Here is a 6,000-nt window from a genome sequence, read left to right on the forward strand (position 1 = left end):
CCCCCTCACAGAAAGCTTTGTTTCTGTTTCTGTCCTGATGGTGGGCTCATATTTTAGGTGATAGATTTTAGGCTGATCATTATCTAGAAAGAAACTACTGTTGTCCAAATGCATCACACCTTGCACTTTAGAACTTCTTCAGAAACATGACTTGAATTCTCTGTATACTTATTCTGCTGACAGGTAAACTGAAGATCTTAAGGAAGTGACGTCTTGATGAAATGTGGCGTATAACATACTTAAAACGTTTAGGGCCACTGCTTGGCTGAAGAACTATTCTCTTGCTGTTGGATCGTGCCTTTCTGCTGAGAGCACTGAGTCAAAACAGCAGATTTCCATGTCTCTCTATCTACAGATACCTTACATCGATAAGATAACATTTTTGAAAGTTCTTCCTCCAGACTTTCCCTCCATCAGCCTCTCAGCTGTTTCTTTAGAGTATGGCTTTTGCCTCCCAACTTACAATGTCCTTCTTCCATTTTATCTTTTTTTCCATGTCTCAGAATCCCCTCCTCTTCTGCTCCATTTTGACACTTACTCTCCTTCAGGTTGGGTTTTTTCCCACACATTACTTGACATGAGATGTCCTCTGCCCCTTTTCTCACCCTCCCCTCTCAAAATACCATCGTAATCCTATAGTGTCTTTTCCCCACTTTTCCATTTCTTTTTCACTCTCCCTGCTCATCAGAAAGACCTTGGAGAAGAAAAGGTGGTCAGCTGCTTCAGGATAGGCGCTCCTGTCAGCACTTCCCTTCAAGCCATGCTGTTGCAGGTTTGTGATTTTAAAAAAGTTTAGGAGTGTAAATATGCCCCTGCTTTTAGTCCCTTCTGTTCTCTTCCTCCTTTTGATTGCTGCTCCTTTTGTTGACTCTGTGCTTTTCTGCCCAGCATCTCTGTGCTTTGAGGGCTCGGAGACCCCAAACCCTGAATAGCACTAGAACAACAGGGCACGTTTGTCTTCCTCAGGGCACCAGGCAAGGCCCCAGGTAAATGCTTAGAAAAGCAATTCTAAAGATATCCAGCTGTGTTTCTCAGAACAGCGACTAGGGGAATGGCCTTATCTTGCTAGCCTTTCCTAAACTGCACGGAGGGAGCCCACTGGTCCAGCACCCATTCACCGCAGCTGGTATGTGAAAGGAGAAGGGTTTTGTAGCAGAGTCAAAGATGCTGGGACTTTGATAGCCACCAGTGGTTTTGTGTTGAGATGGCTGAGCTTGCATTTGTAAGCAAGTTCCTTCTATGCCTGTAGGTCCTCATGTTTAACAAAGTATTTTTAGCCCAACTGTCACAGAAGTGATGAATGGGGACTGGGAACGGGAAATCCCAAGTACTATTTTTTTACATCTTTTATCTCTCCTCCTAATAAGCACAGAAAACCTAACCCTATGCTGCCAGCTATTTGAAAATAAGCAAACACAGTAAATAAATCTACCAGCATGTCTGCGCATACACTAAAATAGTTATGTACCCTATTTGCTTGCTTGCTTTTTTAGGGAAACCTGGAGCCTTTTGGTTTGAGTTCCTTCTCTCTCTCTCCTCTTGTCCCTCTGCTTGTCACTGGTAAAATTGGACTGGTTGTCTAGTAAGTGCCAAAGAGGGTCAGTCTGGCAGGAAGCTGCAAAAGTAGCAGCTTCCAATGCATTCAGACTTTGCACCAGTAGTGGGAAAACAAGCAGGAGCCAGCGGCCTCTCCCATGTGTGTAGGCTTTCCTTGTGCAGAAGACAAAGGGTACCCCAGCACTGGCGCTTCAGCTCTGACTGTACTCCGGCAAGGGCTCTCCTGGTTGCCCACGCTCACCGTGCTGCAGCTCCTATTGCAGAGCGGTCTCGGTGCAGGAGAGCTGCACCACTTGGTGATGAAACTTCTGCACCAGAGGATGCGCATCAGGAGCACAGCCACAGCACTGCAGCTCTTTTGGGTCCTATTGGCTGGGGTTTTTGAAAATAAGGCCCTGGGCAATTAATTTTGCAGGGCCGCTTGTGTGCTGAAGGGATTTGAATGCAAACCACGTCCCACGACCCACGTACCTGAAGCTGGCCATCGCTACGTAGCTGTGGTCTCCACCACGTGCACACCACTACCCATGTACCACTGCCAGGAGCAGCCGTCACGGTTGCAAACTTGAGGCCGCAGAAGCGCAAACCTCAGCGCTGGGTGCGCCTTGGGATTGTGGGCAGTGACCGGGACGGGGACAGCAGAGAGGGGCGTTTGCCTTTCTGGCTATGGCAGATGAACGCTGCCCCTGCCTCCGTGGCGAGGCCCCCTCCTCCCTCTGCACTGCTGCTCCTTGCGGCCGGTTGTCCAGCCCACCCCAGCTGCCTTGAACCAAACCCCAGCCTCGGCTCCCTCCCAGGCACTTGCTGCCGCTCGCCCCCAGCACGGGGAGGCCATGGGGAGAGAGGCTCTTCTCTGTCCAGTTTAGTGCTTGCCTCTGGCTCAGGCCCCAAGCGAACCTGCCAGAGAAGTCCTGTTTAGCATCCAGCTGCCGCAGTTTAACATGCTTCTGCTGGACACAAGCTGGTGATGATTTTCAGATGCTTGTAACCAGGCCAGCTGTAACCCTCACCTGAGGCATGGCCCTGGCAGAGCTTCTCGGTAAAACGGTAACCACTTTTTTTTTTCCTTTTTTTTAAACCTAGACAATGCAGTATATTTTTTCTTCTTTTCTTCTAAAGGAGTGCTGAGGCACCTTCCCTGAAACTTCCCAGGAAACTTTGGGTTGAGGCAGAGGTCTCACTGTCAGCCTAAGTCTGCAGCAGAAGCATCAGTCAGGGGAGGCACCGGAGGAGGAGGGGGGCAGGGGACGATTTGTCCATCGTGGTGCAAGTGCACGAGGCCACCCCGGTGCCCAGCCTAAGGAACAGAGCCCACAGAGGGACCCCAGTCAGAGCCCAGGCCGCCTGCCTTGTCCCACAAAGGGGAGGGACATGGCCAGCCCACACAGTAGGAGAGGAAACCCAAAAAGCTCCCCAGGTCTGTTGTTGCTCTGCCGTCCCTTGGCTCCTGCACCCGGCAGGCTGGCAGCCCCCTGGGAGCCCTCCCCAGCAGCACAGGCAGTACTAGTGTCCCATCTTCTCCTCCCCACTTACTTCTGAAGAACGTAATTTTATCTTCCAACCATAGTGTTTTATTTGTAAGTAGTCACCAGTGGACCCTGGAGATTTATTATTCGTTCACAATGAAGAAACTCAAGAGTCCTCAGGCCTAAGGCAGCCAATATATTTATTGTTCCTCCTTAAAGGCAGACCCTTCGCCTGTTATGGTTTTATTATTACCTATAACCCAGTATGGAGAGATGGTATTTCTTATGCTTCGCTGTTAGACAGCAGATAACTTTCACTAAATCAGAGTTTGTACAGAAAAAAAACCAAAATAAGTAACCCACTTATTTTTGAAGACAGAAGTAAAACAAACAAACAAAAAATCCCAGAAAACTAAAGCCTTACAGAATGACAAACAGTTTTGAAAAGCTCTTTCGCTGCATTTAAAATATTCGCCTAGAGACGAGTGGACTTTCCTTGAACCAGAAACTAATAAAAGACTATTGCCTTTAAATATTTAGACCATTGCAGATTTCAGAACTGTTTGTCTTTCTAAAAATGAGCTGCTTGGGATGTTGCTGAAGAGGGAGCTGCATTTTTGGCACCAGATTAGTAGCAGGGCTAACTAATCATCAGGTCCAGCCAGTCAGGACCACCAGCTTCAGTCTCAAGACAGAGCAGACTGAGCTAGTCCCCCATGTCAGGCTAAAAAGGAAGACTGTTGGCATTTTTTTTTTTGTAAAAAAGAAGAAAATAATCGCTGGACTATACTGACATGTAGTGTGTGAATTTTGTGTCTCATGACTGCTGCTTTGTGCCATGGATAATGCAGACAGTGGTGCAACCCTGGTGTTGGTCTCCATGAACAGACGGGTCAGCAGGTGACCAGCTTCTGCCCAGATTTCTTCCAGACTGGGGTCTCTGCAATTTGAGGGGAAGAGAAGGAGGGTGGATGCTTGTCCCCAGAAGGAGAATGAGGGAATCGGAGTATCACATCTTAAAAACTTGAGAGATTTCACTAAAACAAAGAGGAAAACTTGAAAAGAGGGCAGAGGAACATGAGAGTGTACTTCAGTAGCAGGGGAGTCACTGTTGGGACCGGCTGTTTGAGAACATGTCCGTGATTGTGCTGTAAGGATGGGGTGTCCCTGCGCGATGCCCAGCTGGGAGCTGGGACGCAGCGCAGCCGCTGAGAGCAGCCGGGGCTGGCTCCCCCGGAGGTGCACCCTTCACAGGCAGAGTGGGATCCTGGAAGAAGCCCTGTGGGAAAGGATGGAGAGGGATTCCAGCAGCACCTGCCTGGCAGCGCTGCCATGGGTGCTCCTTTTGTCTGCTGCCCAAGCGCAATGGCTCTCCTTATTCCTGGTTAACTCCTGACCTGAAGAACAACTTGCTGTCCTTCAACCTTTAGGTAGGAACTAGGCATAGCTTGCAAAACCGGCAAGGTACTTGGCGCTCTTGACGGTATTCCCCTCTGCTCAGACAGCCTTCTAAAACACAAATCATAATTGCTTGTCTCAACCCATCAGCCTTCCCCCTCCCTGTGTGCACAGGAGGTTTCTGCTCGTGAAGGTTTTGCTCACCCTCAAGGCTCCCACATTCGTCTTGGAATCAAACCTTCTCCCTTCTTTCCCTCCATTCCTATCGTACGTGCAGTAACTTGCTGGTCGTTCCCTTGCAAAGGCTGCAGAGCGCCTCCAAGCTTAGTTTGCGTCCAAAAAACCATCTCCTCTCTCCAGCAGAAGGTCCGTGATGCATCCCAGATGTTTGCACGTGGCAGCAGCCTCCAGACACAACAGATGACGGTAGGGAGATGGATAAGCAACAAGCAATTGCTTCTCCTTGTGCCTCTTCTCAGAGGCAGGGAAGTTTTGGCACTGACTCTATTTACCACACTGGTCTATGAAACCTTTTGAACGTCACTCGGAGGTGTCTCTGTTTCTAGCTGTGGTTGTCATGGGGAACTGGAAAGGGGATGCAGAACAGTTTCAGATCATTATATAAGATTCATCTTATATCTTCTCTGTGGTTACCTACTGCCAGCTCCAAATTAGCCCATTCCCATCCCTTCAAACAGAAGAAAAGTGCTGGCTAAAACCGTCTCTGCCCTGCAGCTGCTGTTCATGTGCTCAGTACGGCCTCAGGCTGCATTCAGAGCTCTCTCTGGTTGCCTCCTTTTTCCCACCCTTGCAGGATTTTTGGCAAGGACTGCTTTTTGGGGCTGGGTTTGTTACCGGCCAGCTGGGGCCCTCTTCCCTGGCCGAGGCCCTGGATGCCGAGCTCATTATAAGAGAAATTATTCAGTCTTAGGATGCATTTTTTTATATGAAAGCTGTTCAGCCAAACAGAGTCTCCGTTCTGCAAAGACTACCTATGCCCAAGTGTAGAGGCACTGTGAATGGCTATTTCCCACAGTGAAGCTGCCCACCTGCTTTATTATTTGGCATGCTGGCTAGGATGGCACTGTTAGGGCTGTCACTACCCACGCTGGTGACAAACAGCAAGGCTAGTGGGGGGGGTGAACACAGAAAGAGAACTCCTTTTGCATAGAAAATATCCCATGCTTCATCAACACCATGCTGGAAATAGGGCCATTGAAAATAAGATTTTTTTTTTCAGGAAAGAAGTGGCTTAAATACTCAGCTTCACAGAGACAGGCAAGGGGCTGAGCGGCTCTTCACTAGAGATTTTTTTTTCTTTTTATTTAGAGGCTGAAACGGGTAAAGACCTTGCCCACTCTACCATGCTATCAGCAGCCTCAAATGAAACGCTGTTGTGCTCAGCTTCCCAGAAGGATTATTGTATGCCAAAGCTTAATGTTAGCAGAAGCAATCCTTTCCTAGGGACAAGGGGAGAGAAAAACCAAACAAGTCATTTACAGTGATCTGTATTGACAGCTTTTTCTGAGAAATAGTCCATATAATTCAGAGCGGGAAAGAGAATTGTATCAACAAATTA

Source organism: Haliaeetus leucocephalus, unplaced genomic scaffold, assembly GCF_000737465.1.
Source record: "Haliaeetus leucocephalus isolate CR32 unplaced genomic scaffold, Haliaeetus_leucocephalus-4.0 Scaffold284, whole genome shotgun sequence".
Taxonomy (NCBI): Eukaryota; Metazoa; Chordata; class Aves; order Accipitriformes; family Accipitridae; genus Haliaeetus; species Haliaeetus leucocephalus.